A 17,729-nucleotide genomic window follows, 5' to 3' on the forward strand; every position below is an offset into this window, starting at 1 on the left:
ATTATTGGGAAATTGTTCCTCTGCTCGTATGACTAAAAGCCATGACTGGAACCATTTTACATACATAATGTTAATAAATCATTTTTTTCTGTCCTCTTTCTCTTTAAATCTAATAATAAACAGTGATAACGGAACTATGATATATAAATAATACACTCGAGGTTTGCACAGATATTGCGCAAGAACATCAGAATATCGTCACTGGTGTACTGATCTTCAGCACTCGGCTGTGCTAATATCTCATGTTATATCACTCCCTTTCATGTGTTATTGCTGTAAACACAGAAGAACTAATCCATAAGTTATGCAGTTCGGAGTACAGAGAGAATAAGTCTGGTAGGGGCTAAGCTTTTTATCATTAAGCCTGATCTGGGCACTGAAAGACTCAAATTAGGAGGAGAGCGAATACTGCTGACAGAAGGAGCCGAGAAGAGCCGGTCCATATGTCCGAGCCGGTCCATATGTCCGAGCCGACATGTCCGAATGTCTGCCCAGCAGGGGGAGGGGGCGGCTGCCCCCAGGAGTGCTGATAAATGAGGGACAAATGGTGATATAAACAAAGGCCATCTGACGGGGGAGACAGACGCAGCAGGCCACTGCATCCCTAATTAGAGGGAGGACATGTGTATACATAAGCAATGGGGCAGCAAATTAGATTGCGTTCAGAAAGTACATGACTCAACACCAGTGGGCACATGACTGACGACTGATTACAGTACTGCCCTCAGTTTACGTCTGCTAGTCCTGTTTATGAAGATAATGCCAATATGTTGTTTTGCTGCTGAATTCATTAACATCACAATCCACTATCTGTATAACTGCATGAATTACAAAAACATGCTTCTTTTATGTTGTATAAAATGCACGTTATGCAAGTTATACCGTCCAAACAATTATAACTGATCTACAGAAAGCTACAGTAAGATGCAATTATAAAATTCTTCATGCATCTCAAAATTTCCGTTCAGTTGTGTGCAAAGGTTTGGACTCTGGATTTGATTCTGCAGTTAAAATAAGTCCATAAAATCTACAGCAGTGTTCATCAGACGTTTGATTAAAATGTAAAATAGTTTCACTCACATTTTAGTCATTTTAGTTATTCTTAGTTTTAGTCAAGTTTTAGTCAATAAAAACAACGTCTTAGTTTAGTTTAATTATGTAATTCTAGTCAAATAAAAAAAGTATGTGTTCTGTATTTTTATGGTTTTACTAGTTTAGATTTGTGTTATTATTTTGAGATTATTTATTGCTAAGGTTAACAAATAGCCTTGAAGTTTTGTTGCATTTAAATGATGCTCACATTAAAATGTTTTAAGCAACTGAGCTTTAAGAGTGAGTCAAATAAAGCCACGTTTCTGAAATCGTACACTTGCACTGCAGATGCATCCAAAAAATACATGGTTTCAGTAGCCTAGACTTTCATTACTTAACAACAGCATTTTGAAACTCATTCATTCAAGGAACAACAGTGTTTATCTGGTGTCTAAAGTCACTGGTTAGCTGTGGGTTTACTTTACAAAGACCAGCAATTCTCTGCTCTTATGTAAATATACATAAGACTTATACAATGTTTATAGTGAAGGCTGTATGAATTGTGTCTCTCAGTTCAAATAAAGGGGGCATTTGTGGCCAATATAACCAAAACACCTTAGCTAATGATCGTGGATTGCACAGATCCCCTTCAGACATTAAACAACGCTAAAAACGCTAAACCAGAGACATATCAAACTAGCAAACCAACTAACAGAGCTATGTTATGTGCAAAACTTGCCTCGAGAAATCTGATCAAGCTAATCTTTCTAAAGGTCTTGGTGATAAGTAGGGGTGGGCAATATTATATCGTATACAATATATCGTGACACAGAAATATCATGATATTAAAAATCCATATCGTGATAATAGGGCTGTTCTGTCTTAAAAGTAGTCTATTATTTACTGTGAAGCTTTAGGTGTATTTATTGTATAATTGTTTTAGTTTGCAGTTTATATGCATGCACTAAATATTCTGCTATATTATTTGCTGCATTATATTATTTTATGCTATATTATTTATTTTGCCACATTATGATTATACTGTTATACTATTATACTATATTCCTGAAATGAATAAATTATTTTAGTTTTCCTATATCGGCAAGTATATCGTTATCACAAAAATACCCTGAAATATCGTGATATTATTTTAGAGACATATCGCCCACCCCTAGTGGTAAGACATATGTAAGGTCCCCTGTGTTTTCTGCTGAGTTTATTCCTCATTTTGCACTATACATTGAGTTCTGTTTGCCATGGTAGTGCAGCTGAACCTCCCAATAATGTTTATCAAAGTGTGTAACGGGCTTGATGAAATGCCACAGTTCTGTCGGTCATAAAGATGCTGTGTGGAGTGGCCATGTTTCGATTAGTGGACAAAAATAAAATGTATTACAGATAACCTTCCAATTCATTGTATTTTGACATTTTAATTTAGTTTTTATTTGTGTTCAACATTAAAAACTTAGCAAACAATTTTCATCATAGTTTTCTTTGACGCAATAAACGCTGATCTACAGCAGTGGGTTTTTAAACTGTATGTGTACCACCTGTGCTACATGAAGCATATCATGATGGTATGTCACATAAAAAAACATGCAATTAAATATTAAAGGATTAAAATATAAATCTAATAAAGTGTTCAATTGTAATTTTCATAACTCATAACTATAGCATTATTATTACAGTTTTATTATTAGCATCAGAAGACTATATTAGAATTAGCTTATAGAAGAGTGTCATTACAAAAAAGGACAATGAATCATTCAACATTAGTCACCATTCTTTAATCTTATTATCCGCTTCTTCCTGCTTATGGCCCCGGTGCGTCCAGAGCACACAGAGAAACCAGGAACATCCCAACCTCGACATATACCATGTGCACCAGGAAACTTAATGAGATGAACACCATTGAGATGCTACTGGTCAAGGTCATTATCACACACTGTGGGTGAAAGGGCCTTCTATAATGTATTGCCTTAGGAAAAGAAACATCCCTTCTCTGTTTAGCACCTACTATTAGACCACGCTCAACATCGGATTGTTCAGTTGCCTTGCCATGAGTATGTTGGCCAGTGTTCAGCCTTACTCACAAGATTACTCCTCGCAATGTATACATGTGTTTGTGCTCCCAAGCTGTCCCCTTTGGTAACATTTATTGGTCAGTGTATATATACATATTGCTACTGTTAAACTGGAAATATTTAGGTTGTTAAATGGGTTTTAGAAATTAATGTGTTCACACTTTTACAGTTTTTCCTAAATGTTTAAACGCATTTTTAGAAACTTGGCTCAGTTTCTCAAAACTCTAAACACAAACTGAAAATTATTAACTGCTTTGTTGAAACTCAAACACAAATCTCTAGCGAAACTGATTCCTTCCACCAAAACAACACACACAGCTCTTTATATGCTCATCTCTTATTGCAGAGCATCAAATAAACACTGACAGTTTTTAGATCAGTTCAGAACTCTGTTATCAGAAGTATTTGGTTGTTTTTGACTTCATGAAGCCACTGTACAAATTCAAATGAAGACAAGTCAATGAAAATATATTGGCTTTCTGTTCTTTATATTTATTTGGTGTGGTGTAGGACCCCCCCATAAAGCATTACAGTACTACATATATATGCAACACATATGTAAGCTGTTTTTACTGTATGCAGTAAAGGTTGCAAAACTGTAATTTTTACTTATGTAAGAACAAGGAGAAACATGACGAGGAAAATCAGTTCAGATACAAAAAGGTAACAAAAATGTATTTATTATTTATGTATCTGAAGGTCAGTAATTCTCAGGTGACCAAGCTGTACTAAATGATGCAGTTTGTGTTTAGTGATTTGTAAAGCTGTGATTTAGAATGATATTTGAGTGAGAACATGTGGAGGGAATTGTGTTTAGAGTTTAGCAGTTTGGAGTCACAATGTGACACGTGAGCTTCATATTTTCGGATTTGTGTTTATACAATGTGGAAAAACTGTAAAACATGTGGCACAAACAGATCTCAGATCACCTCCTGAAATAATACTGAAAATGCATGAAGAGACCAGATATAAACAGGGTCTCATTATGAGTCTGATTATGACGTCAGAATTACTGATTTTATACTTCAAGAGTAACAATTGCGCATAGTGACAAACAGATAATTGGACATCAGCTGATTTTGCCAGTTGCATTTGGCTATATTTGAAAATGTCTATTTACAGTAATTATAGTAATACTAATTAATATTGCATTTAGTGCATCCCAACATGTTCCCAAAGCTCAGAAATACCATGATAGACATTACAGCATCTTTATTCGTTTAACTCTTACTGAGTGTGCAGGTTGAGAGTTTGCTCATGTGGTTTTTGGAAGTAAATACAGGCTTAGGAGATAAGAATAGACGAGCCATGGCCGTGGCTTAAGCCACTTACCCGGTTTCTACCTCACCTCAGATTGACACTGACTCCCTGTAGCCACACACACCACACACACACACACACACACACACACACACATAGAGCTGCCCCTTGTGACGTCATCAGCGCTCTGCCCGTTCCTTAGCAACTGGATCACATCGTCATAGAAACTGTTAGGTGGGGAGTGTCGTGATCGGTTTCAATAGAGGCAGGGATCATAATGGAGCGGAGACGTTGGGCTAAAATTAGCTTCCTTCACTTCTACTGTCAAACACGAGCCACACACAGACTGCTCTGACCGTCTGTCTTCATCTCAGCCAAACGTACATGTACGACAGAGTGTGTGTAGAAAACGATAGAAAACTGACAAAGACAACAGAGAAAGAGAGAGAGAGAGAGAGAGAGAGAGAGAGAATATAACGAACAGGGAAGTGAAAGCAAAAAGAGAGTGAGAAAAAGATAAGAAAGAGACAACCTCAGAGAAAGAGAGGTAGAGACTGAGAAAAAAATAGACTGAGAAATAAAGAGACTGAGAAAAAAAGAGACTGAGAAATAAAGAGACTGAGAGAAAAAAGAGACTGAGAGAAAAAAGAGACTGAGAAAAAAAAGAGACTGAGAAATAAAGAGACTGAGAAATAAAGAGACTGAGAAATAAGGAGACTGAGAAAAAAAGAGACTGAGAAATAAAGAGACTGAGAAATAAAGAGACTGAGAAATAAAGAGACTGAGAAAAAAAGAGACTGAGAAATAAAAAGACTGAGAAATAAAAAGACTGAAAAAAGAGACTGAGAAATAAAGAGACTGAGAGCCTACAGAGAAAGATAACAAAGAGAAAAACTGAGAGTCTGATAAAAACAGATAGACACTGAGAAAAATAGAGTATGATAATTAGAGATACTCAGAGAAAAGAAAAGAGAAAGAAAGAGACTAAGAAATGGAGAGTCTGAGAAAGGGAGAGAGACTGAGAGCGACTGAGAAATAGTGAAAGAGAATATGAGATGAACTGAGAAATATAGAGAGAGGATGGGAGAAAGAGTGAGGCTAGAACATAGACTGAGAAATAAGGAGAGAGGATGGGAGAGAGAATGAGAAAAAGACAGTGGGATATTGAGAAGGAAAGTGAGAAAATGAAACAAACACTGCAAAATACTGCAAAACATAGAAACGGAGAAAGAGAGAATGAGACAAAAAAGAAAGACTGAGAGAAAGGCTAAAAATCCAACTGAGAGACTAAGAGAGAGACTGTAAGAGAGAATGAGAAGGAGAGAGGCAAAAAAAGAGTAAATAGATAACAATTAAGAGACTGCAAATGAGAGAGAGAGTAGAAAACAATTTTGAAAAAAGATAGAGATACACAAATATAGGAAAATAGAGAGAGATAACAAAAATAAAAAAATGGAAAGAGTGATAAAAAAAGATTTAGAAGGAGACAGGAGAAGAGAAAGAGACTGAGATTGAGAGAGAGAGAGACTGGGAGAGAGAGAGAAAGAAAGTAGAGACTGAGAAAAAAAGAGACTGAGAATTAAAGAGACTGAGAGCCTACAGAGAAAGATAAGCAAGAGAAAAACTGAGAGTCTAAGAAAGAGAGATAGAGACTGAGGAAAAATAGAGGCTACTCAGAGCCTGAGAAAGAAAAAGACTGAGAAAGAGAGAGTCTGAGAAAGAGAGAGAGACTGAGCGTGACTAAGAAAGAGTGAAAGAAAATACTAGATAAACTGAGAAATATAGAGAGAGGATGGGAGAAAAAATGAGAGAGACGGAGAAAAAGACAGTGGGATATTGAGAAGGAAAGTGAGAAAATGAAACAAACCCTGCAAAATACTGCAAAACAGAGACTGAGACAAAAAAGAAAGACTGAGAGAAAGGCTAAAAATGCAACTGGGAGACTGAGAGAGAGACTTTAAGAGAGAACAAGAAAGAGAGAGGCAGAAAAACGAGTAAATAGATAACAATAAAGAAAGAGACTGCAAATGAGAGAGAGTAGAAAACAATTTTGAAAAAAGATAGATTTAAAAAAGATAGAGAGAGAGAGAGAGAGAGATGTTTCTGATGTAATGCTTTAATGGAGTTGAACTTGGCTTAAAGAAGATGACACATTTTCATTATTCATTTCAGCTTCATGCTCCATCTATACCCATCTGGTACAGGATAGCCTGTCTCGCTCACTCCGCTCTGAAGACTTCCACCAACTAAACGTAACATCCTGAGCTGTCTGAGCACAGACCTCCCCAGATTTACTCTCAAACTCCAGAAACTTCTGGAAGTCCCTGTGGAATCTCTCTCAGGCAAATGCCTGACAAGAAGTGCGTCAGACAAAACAGACTTTAAAAATAGCAGTAAGATGACAGGAGTGCAGTTTTTAACACTGAAAATAAGAACTTCTAGACTTGTGTAGCCTATATATAACAGATAATTTACACAGCCAAAAGCATGTGGACATGCAAACATCTCAAACACACGTGTTTATTTACACTAGGGGTGGGCGATATGGCTCTAAAATATCACGATATTTCAGGGTATTTTTGCGATAACGATATACTTGGCGATATAGGAAAACTAAAATGTGAGGAATATAAAATAATATATAATATAATGAGAATATAGTATAAGAGTATAACAGCATAATCATAGTGTGGCAAAATAAATAATATAGCATAAAATAATATAATGCAGCAAATAATATTGCAGAATATTTAGTGCATGCATATAAACTGCAAACTAAAACAATTATACAATAAATACACCTAAAGCTTCACAGTAAATAATAGACTACTTTTAAGACAGAACAGCCCTATTATCACGATATAGATTTTTAATATCACGATATTTCTGTGTCACGATATATTGTATACCATATAATATTGCCCACCCCTAATTTACACAGTAAAATCTATAGTGTTAAAATCACAGTGTAAACATTTTTTGACTACCTGGGTGTTATCCTAACAACTCTCAGCGTTACAATTTACATAAAGTTGGAATTATTTGCCAGAGTTAACACATTTGCTACACTACTACACTTTTCTTCGTGATTCAGTGATAGCAGCAGCTGTGTCTTTTTCCCCTCAAACTCTCCAATTTGATAAGTAGTGACATTAAACATATTTGGTATTGTTTTACCTTGAATTAAATTTGTTTTTTTAATTCTTAAACAATTAATATTTTTATAACATTTTTATTAATCCTGTGGAATCCTTTTTGGGATTTTTAGTTAGTTTGTTAGTTAGCTAGCTAGCTAGCTAACCTAACTAACGCTAGCTGAGGTGAAACTGGAAATTTCTTACAATAAACTGGCTAGCTAAGCTAAGCTAGCGGAGGAGAAGAATTAACCTACGTTCTCTTAAACTTGCTCAGCTAGCTGATGTGAAATAGGGACTTCTTAAATGTAACAGCTAACCTAGCAGGTTAGCTAGCTGACGAGAGGCGGAAGATTTCTCACAAGTTAAACAAAAAGTGTAGCGTTAGCTAGCTTTAACTTGGGTTAAATGGGGAACCTCTTGCCAGAAAAAAACTAGGTTAGTTAACCTAGCTAACCTTAGCTTATGTCAGGGGTATCCAAACTTTTTTTGTTGGGGGCCAGAAGGAGAAATATATTTGAAGTCTCGGGCCACAGACTCTGTAATAAAACAAATAATGAAATATACCACTTTAAATAATACATTTTCCTGATTATTTCATTTACACACCATTTTACTTTCATCACACACCATTTCACTTACTATCTTTATCTTTGACTGTGTTGTGTAAACTAAGATTTTTCAAATTGATGTTAAATTTCATGATGTGTCTTAATATTAAACTCTTTGGCCCGTTTTTCTGCGCTAGAAATGCGCACTGTCTCCGCTTTTAGACTCTTTGGCCCGTTTTTCTGAGCTAGAAATGCGCACCCTCTCCCCTTTTAGACTCTTTGGCCCGTTTTTCTGAGCTAGAAATGCGCACTCTCTCCCCTTTTAGACTCTTTGGCCCGTTTTTCTGCGCTAGAAATGCGCACTGTCTCCGCTTTTAGACTCTTTGGCCCGTTTTTCTGAGCTAGAAATGCGCACCCTCTCCCCTTTTAGACTCTTTGGCCCGTTTTTCTGCGCTAGAAATGCGCACTGTCTCCGCTTTTAGACTCTTTATCCATTTTTCTGCGCTAGAAATGCGCACTCTCTCCGCTTTTAGACTCTTTGGCCCGTTTTTCTGCGCTAGAAATGCGCACTGTCTCCGCTTTTAGACTCTTTGGCCCGTTTTTCTGAGCTAGAAATGCGCACCCTCTCCCCTTTTAGACTCTTTGGCCCGTTTTTCTGAGCTAGAAATGCGCACTCTCTCCCCTTTTAGACTCTTTGGCCCGTTTTTCTGCGCTAGAAATGCGCACTGTCTCCGCTTTTAGACTCTTTGGCCCGTTTTTCTGAGCTAGAAATGCGCACCCTCTCCCCTTTTAGACTCTTTGGCCCGTTTTTCTGCGCTAGAAATGCGCACTGTCTCCGCTTTTAGACTCTTTATCCATTTTTCTGCGCTAGAAATGCGCACTCTCTCCGCTTTTAGACTCTTTGGCCCGTTTTTCTGAGCTAGAAATGCGCACCCTCTCCCCTTTTAGACTCTTTGGCCCGTTTTTCTGAGCTAGAAATGCGCACTCTCTCTGCTTTTAGACTCTGTGGCCCGTTTCTGACACCTAGCGTTCAAACTTTGAATCTCACATTATAAAAACCTGCTTAACAGCGGGCCAACTTTCATTCTATTTCTAAAATACCTCGCGGGCCGCTCCAAAAAAGGAAATGGGCCGCAAATGACCCGCGGGCAGTAGTTTGGACACCCCTGGCTTATGTGAAACTTATTGCAAGAAACAACCTAAAGTTAAGTAGTTAGCTAGCTGAGGTAAAATTAACAGTTCTTTCAGGAAACCAACGATAGCTATCTAGCTAAATGGCACAGCCGGTAAATTCTGGCGTTTGAAGTCCCAGCTGTAGCTACCATTAAGGTGCCATTTCTGGTCCACCCTGATGCTGCATTGGAAATTACTCCTGTTGTACCCTACTGCAACTTGATTCATACCTCTGAATGTGTTTAAATGTTTTAAATAAAAATACCAAGAACCTGAACAATAAAAAAGGATATGTTTTCGTCTTTATTTTATTTCATTTTCACTATTCAACTCAATGTCATTAATACTGGGTTTAACACTTCAATACTGTAATATTTACTTTTTGTTGCGTGAGACCATATATACTCCAAACGGTGTAAAATGAACTCTTTAGGTGTTGCTATAACACTAATGAACAACACTAGCATGAGTAAATGGTGCACCGCACAGTGTCACATTAACACATAACACTGAACATTTAACACAGCTATCAGTATAATTTTTACTCTTTGTAGAGTGAGACCATATATGCTCCGAATGAGTGTTAAACTTAACTCTTTAGGTGTTGATCCAGCACTGCTAATTTTACTGTGTACATTTCCCATTACTGAATAATGAACAACACTAGCATGAGTAAATTATTTAAACAAATATTTAACAAGGAATATTATTGCACATCATTTCAAACTGTGTTTTCTTCATTCAATAAGTGGTAGTGGTTGTTTGTTGCAGGTGTATTTCACTCATTTTTAAATAGTGCACACTATAGCTATGAGTGTAACTACTGCCCTTATACGGAGAAAACTCTAAGGTAAACAACAAGTATGGATTTATAGATAAATATATGTGTATATAAACATCTAAACATTGTATGAAAAGTGACTGTGACTGTGAAAAAAAAAATACTAAACAAGGTAGTTAAACAAACGTTGGTTTGATTTTATGCACCTCAAGTAGCCAACACCCACTAGCGCCAACGGTAGTTTAAACACTTTTGCCCATCCAATGGCAAAATGTGTGACTTAGCCAGATGATTTTGCGAGCACCTACGGCATAAGTTTATTAGAGTTATCCAAAACTCTGATACATCACCACTTAGGGGTGGGCGATATGGCTCTAAAATGATATCACGATATTTCGTGGTATTTTCACAATAGCAATACTTTTAACGATATGACAAAACACTGATAAAATATTGAGAATTTTATTATTGCATGTGATATGATATCCTGAGAACTGAGATATATATATATATAAAAAAAAAATTCTCAGATTTATTATAGAGGTCAATGATCCAGAATGTCATGATACCAATTACTAATATACTCATGCACTTTATATATTTCCATATATCCAGGATTAATGTAAAATAAATGATACTGGACAGATATAATCTCTAGTCTCTAGTAGATATATAATGGGAAATGAGCAGAGGTGGAAAAAGTACTGAAAAATAATTAATGTAATTAAGTAAAAGTACCTTTACTTTGCAAAAATTCTACTCAAGTAAAAGTAAAAAAAAAGAGAGGTACCCATCTAAAAATCTACTCTAGTAAAAGTAAAAAGTACTCAATTTAAAATATACTTTGAGTAAAGCATCCGTGCCTATTTTTTCTTTTTTTTATTCAGACAATTGTGTTTTTTTCCCCCCAGCATTTAATTTGTTACTCAGTAATTGGGAGTTTTCCAATGTAGCAAAGTAAATTACTTGTGTCAAAATGTACGTGAGTAAAAGTAAAATTACCTATTTTAAAAACTACTTTAAAAATGACAAATTACTTATAAAATCTACTCAATTACAGTAACTTGAGTAAATGTAATTCATTACTTTTTACTTCTGGAAATGAGAACAGTGTGAATGTTTCTTTTGCTAAAAACAGTAAAAAAGTAGAACCCTGATGTGATGATTAGGGGTGGGTGATATGGCACCATATTTCAGGGTAAAATATCGTTCACAATATTTAACATTTTTGGTGATATTATCACATACGATACGATATGTCACACCCCTATCACTAATGTGTGTTACAGTATTTCACTCTACTAACTGTGACATTTTTCCAGGAGTCTCTGGTGAATCGGCTCACATTGAGACAGGAAGGAGAATAAGGCCTTGCTCTACTGTCTCTGACCTTATTATGCAGGTTAACAGCATTCTGCCCCTAGACACCGAGATCTACCGCAGGACCCAAAAACCCAGTTCTTCTGATCCACAAGCTCACGGCCACACCCCTAAAACACATGAAGTGACCTGACCGGACATTTGGACCAGAGGTCTGCTACCCAACTTAAGCAACATGAGGCCCAACAAATATATTTTTCGAGTTATCTTTGAGTTTTCTTTCTAATTTCTCTCTCACATGTCTTGTTGCAAATGAAACGTCCTCTATTAAGCTTTGTAAATGCAATACCATTGCAAAACCTCTTCATAAAATTATATATGAAATAGCAGCAGACTGGAAAACATACAGCTCTGGAAAAAAATTAAAAGATTTTAGTTTCTGAATCAGTTTCTCTGATTGATTTATCTATTTATAGGTTTATGTTTCAGTAAAATGAACATTGTTGTTTTATTCTATGAACTACAGACAACATTTCTCCCAAATTCCACATAAAAATATTGTCATTTAGAGCATTTATTTACAGAAAATGAGAAATGGCTGAAATAACAAAAAAGATGCAGAGCTTTCAGACCTCAAATAATGCAAAGAAAACAAGTTCATATTCATAAAGTTTTAAGAGTTCAGAAATAATCAATATTTGGTGGAATAACCCTGATGGTTTTTTAATTACACTTTTCATGCATCTTGGCATCATGTTCTCCTCCTCCACCAGTCTTACACACTGCTTTTGGATAACTTTATGCTGCTTTACTCCTGGTGCAAAAATTCAAGCAGTTCAGTTTGGTGGTTTGATGGTTTGTGATCATCCATCTTCCTCTTGATTATATTCCAGAGCTTTTCAATTTGATAAAATCAAAGAAACTCATCATTTTTATTTTTAAGTGGTCTCATATTTTTTTCCAGAGCTGTATTTATAGCCAAACACTAAATAAAGTCAAGCCTTTGAGTTGGACTTTTTCCTGTAGGAAATGCTGTGAATGCTTGAAAACCTGGACCAGGCTTAACTTGTTAAATTCTCTTCAAACTTATAAAATCAAAGCACAAGTACATGGATTTTATCATTTATCATTTTATCAAGGCTCACAGTGACCTCCTCTCATTTAATGGGATTGCAGTGTTGAATTGTGGAACCACTTCAAATGGATTCACTGTGAACTGTATTTAAACCCCCATCCACAGGCATCATTAGACCGTCATAAAGAAATTATGTAATCAGAGAGAGTGTGAGCAGAAAGGCAAAAGAAAAATGGATTTTCTTCATCAGTTCTTCTTGTTTTGCACCATCTGGGGTCTGACATGGTTCTTGATCTTTTTTAAAGTCTTTTTTTTTTCAGTATTTCATGAGCTGTCTATGTTCGTCCTCACTTTTCTCTCCCTTTCTTTGTTCATAGTTGCATAATCAGAGGGAATTCTGAGCTGGGCCAATCTGATTCATTACTCTGTGCCTTCAGGCCCAATCGATCTCCGCACTAAAAATAGCACTACCCATAATGCTCTTAACACACTGGAGATGTGAGCAGGACTGTATTGTTTAATATCTGACTTTAACTCTGCATTAAGCATGTTAAAGCAGAACATAGCTGGACAAACTGTGGCTGAAGTCAAGTAGTTTTATTGTCAGTACAGCATATGTACAGGACATACAGAGAATTGAAATTACGTTACTCTCCTTCCCAATTTTACAGCAAGTACAGATAATAGATATAATAAAAGAGAATGGGAGACACTATGTGTACAATACAGCAGGGACACAATAGACATACATGAGACAAAAACAAGGTGCAGTAGTGTGGGGGAGAAATAGATATATAAATATAAGTAAAAAAGAGAGAAATAGATATATATATATATATATAAAAGAGTGGGAGACACTATATGTACAATACAACAAGACACAATAAACATAAGTAAGACAGAAGACAATAGTGCAATATTGATGGTGATTGAGATGGGATGACAGTATAAATAGTATATAACAGTAGTGCAAATATGTTATATAGCTTAAGGCTGGTAAAGTGAATGAGTGCTAAAGTTCTTCTTTTGGGAGAACACAAATATAAAGCAGGTCCCCTGAATAGTCGAGACCACTTGATTAAGCAGAGAAAAAAAATCAGTCTCATACACTTTACACTTTAAAAATCTATCTGCAGTCTCTGCTTAACAAAATGACCTTTCTCCTATACACTGACATTACAGATATAAAATGTTTTTTCATGTCCATATGTTTGTGGATGTAAATATATTAGTGGATGCTCTGGGCCAGATAAGCACGAACCAGTTGGCACCATATCTATTTATCCACCTCAGCATTGAGCTGTGGTGAAGTAGAGCTGTGTTCTCGGGAATGATGGCGTCCCATTCGGGAATGATGGCGTTCCATTCAATACTTTTGGGGTAAGCTGGGGAACTGTGGATGAGGTGGGGTGGTGATCATCCAACGTCCTGACCTCACTAATGCATTTGTCGCTGAATGCAATCAATCCTGACCGCAATGACCCAAAACCAAGTAGAAAGCCTAAATACTGAAAGACAGTGTTGACAGATACTCCTACTAAAGTTAAAAGTTAAAATCGTTTTTAATTTCCTTGATTTCAGAAGAAACAATAAATAAGCAGGTGTCCCAATACTTTTGTCCATGAAAGAAAAGCAAGTTCTGCAATTTAAGGGTTAAATAAATGAAGGATAATGCCGAGCAGTGTTATGAAATGCTGCTGCTCTTTACAGCAGCTTCAGTTGAGAAGAACTGCAAAGACTTCACAGAGAGATCGGATCTGTGCACCAACTAATTAATGTGCTGATGAATTTCAGACAGATGGTTCCCACATTTTACCTGAGTGAACACATGCACATCTGAGAGAGAGAGAGAGAGAGAACAGAGAGAGCTGCACTCTCACAGCTCAATACATAACAGCCTGTCACAGAGAGAAAGACAGAGAGTGACCATATCACACTAAATATCACACACACACACACACAGTACATATACACACTTTACACACTCTCACAGACTATACACACACACACACACAATATTATTTAATTTGTCTCATTACTTACACTTACACTAATTATATTATGCTTTATTATTATTAATTTATTATTATTTTATTTTAATTTTATATATTTATTTATTTTTTGCATTGTTTTAAAATGTAGAATCTGTTCTGTTCTGTTCTACATTCTAGAAATTGTTAAACTCTGAATCAGTTCTCTACTTTTACTTTTACTGTACTGTACTGTAAAACTGTGTAACTCAGGCTTTGGCAACACAAATGTACTGCTATTTGTCATGCCAATAAAGCATCTAGAATTGAATTGAACTGAACTGACACTGAGAGAGAAACAGGAGCGAGAGAGAAAGCTAGAGTCGCTGAGAGTGAGACACAGAGAGAAATGAGAGAGATTGTCAAACAGAAATGTAGAGCCCTATTTTAGAATCTAGAGGCGAGACACCAACCGAGCACTGCGCAACTTGATTTAGGGCAGTGTCTGTGTGTCTTTGTTATTGTAATACTGGAAAAAGTGCGCCTTGCACGGCTCAAGACGCGTAACAGGCATGGACTGATTGTCCTAATTCATCTTGGTTGTGTTTGTGGTGTAACAATAAAAAACAAAAATAGCATGTCACTTGCCATTGCCTTTAAGATCCAGGTGTGCTCTGACTTTGGCAGATTGCTATTGTAACAGACAGCGCTCCTGCGCTGACCTTCTCGTTCATGCTGTGAAGGTGCGCAAGCAAGTCATTTACAGAGATGGCAATGTTATTTTATCAGGGTTTATACACTTTTTATACAATACATTTCCATTAATTTTTATTTTCATGCCTTTTCATGGCAAATTTTCATAAACATACGATCTTAGAAACATAAGTGCATACATTGACAATAAAACATAAAAAAAATACCTGTCAAAACTGATTATAGTAGGCCTATGTGGTTTAATTAAAATTACACTTTGTTAAGAATGAACTTTTCCAGGCTTGAAAATCGCTATCTTTACATACCATGGCTTTTCCAGGTTTTCATGACCGCATGAACCTTAGCAATACGATAGCAATTAGGGGGTGGGCGATATGGCTCTAAAATAATATCACAATATTTCAGGGTATTTTTGTGATAACGATATACTTGGCGATATAGGAAAACTAAAATAATTCATTAATTTCAGGAATATAGTATAATAGTATAACAGAATAATTATAGTGTGGCAAAATAAATAATATAGCATAAAATAATATAATGCAGCAAATAATATTGCAGAATATTTAGTGCATGCATATAAACTGCAAACTAAAACAATTATACAATAAATAAACCTAAATAAATAAACCTAAATAAATCTTCACAGTAAATAATAATAGACTACTTTTAAGACAGAACAGCCCTGTTATCACAATATGGATTTTTAATATCATGATATTTCTGTGAAACGATATATTGTATACGATATAATATTGCCCACCCCTAATAGGAATACGCCAGAAATTCACCTAAACACAGCTCACTTCCAGACCACCACAACCATTTAAGTAGATATATTCATAAGCACCACTGGTATTTTAACAGCGCAGACACAAAGAGTGATAGTAGACGGTTTGCAGAGTGCAGGACAGGGCCTACAGATAGAGACAGACATAAAGAGACACTGAGAGAGTTTGTAAAAGACTCAGACTGAGACAGACAGGGTGCAGAGGAGAAGGATGGTGAGAACAGTCATAGTCAACCCACAGAGCAGCTCCAAAGACCTACAACATCATCTTACTGCAGATGGAGTCACTGTGCATCATTTAACTATTCAGCTCACTTTACACAAGGAGAGGCTGTATGGGAGAGTAATTAATGCAGAAGAAGCCTTTTCTGAGCACACGCCACAAACAGAGTCACTTGAGGTATGCTAAAGCTAAAGCACAGTTGGACAAGGTGGACTGTGGACTGAAACTACAATTTAGTTATTTGGAGGACAGTGTGCATGGTGGATAAAGAACACAGCTTTTCAAGACAAACACTTCACTGCTCCCCACAGTAAAATGTGGTGGTGGTTCATCATGCTGTGGGGCTGTGTGATCAGTGCAGGTACTGGGAATCTTGTTAAAGTTGAGAGTCTCATGGATTTCAGTCAATATCAGCAGATTCTTGAAAACAATGTTCAAGAATCAGTGAAAAAGTTGAAGTTAAAGCGCCGGGGCTGGATACTTCAACAAGACAACGACCCTAAACTCTAAACTCTGCTCTAAATCTACTAAAGTATTCATACAGAGGAACAAGTACAACATTCTGATTGCTGATCTGAACAACCAATGATTTTCCATATCACTGTATAGAGAGAGAGACAGGGAGACAGTGATAGAAACAGAGAGACATAGACAGCCACAAGACAGAGTTAGAAAGGGAGTGAGACAGATATGGAGACAGAGAGAGATAGGATGAGAGAGAGAGAGAGGATGTAGAGGGGAGACAGTGGGAGCAGGACTGAAGTGTGTGTTGCAGATTGCTTGCTGAGCTCTATGAGTGTGTGTGTGTGTGTGTGTGTTTGTGTGTGTGTGCTGGCTGATGTGTGAAAGGTACAGAGAGGTGGGAGGAATTTAAAAGAGGGCGAATGTGGAGCTATTTCTGTGAGCTGAGAGCGAGCAGCTCACAGATTTAGAGTCTGCGTGGGAACAGACACAGACTCTCATTCATAAAGCTCTGCATCCTCCCCTCAGAGAGGCCTACAGGTGAGAGCCTGGCTTTCTCTGCAGTGCTTGACCCAAATAGATCGGATCTTAATAATATAAACTTATCAGAGAGTCAATTAAAAAACGGGATGAGTACGGGTTTAATGTATGTTCCTGCTTTTATTGGAGTAAACTACTCCCTGGTCAAAACTTCCTGAAACTTACTGTAATCAAAAATATATAAAACACAGGAACTTTAATTTAAACCTGATTTTAGTGAGTTCCATCTCTAGTCTATATGGCTAATTACCAATGGACAAACATAATAGATGTGTATACACACAATTCTGGCTTGACATAGATTAGGACTTAGATTTTCATATATTCAGACTTTGGTTTAAAATATTTCATTATTAGCCTTTAGACACAAGCTATGTTTTCCCAGACTTGAAATTGAACAGATTTTTTTTCCAGCTTTGAGTACCAGGGTCAAGAATCAGCGGTTAAAGTCCATGGCTGATTAGTGATAAGTGAGTGCACAAACATCCACTGATTAAATTATATACAATCATATCAGCAAGACTCACAGCAAGAACACAAACAACAGCATGAATAACATCCTGCTGAAGACTTGCCTTATCCCTTTGGATGATATGATTATGTAATGTTTCATTATAACA

General features: G+C 36.6%; 1 protein-coding gene across 2 annotated transcripts in view; it reads right to left on the minus strand.

Moving 5' to 3' along the window:
* Positions 1 to 17,729, minus strand: part of dclk1a (doublecortin-like kinase 1a) — an 86,140-nt gene that overhangs the window by 63,134 nt on the left and 5,277 nt on the right. The gene's annotated exons all lie outside the window — the stretch shown is intronic.

Source organism: Astyanax mexicanus, chromosome 20 (genome assembly GCF_023375975.1).
Source record: "Astyanax mexicanus isolate ESR-SI-001 chromosome 20, AstMex3_surface, whole genome shotgun sequence".
In the NCBI taxonomy this organism is placed as follows: Eukaryota; Metazoa; Chordata; class Actinopteri; order Characiformes; family Acestrorhamphidae; genus Astyanax; species Astyanax mexicanus.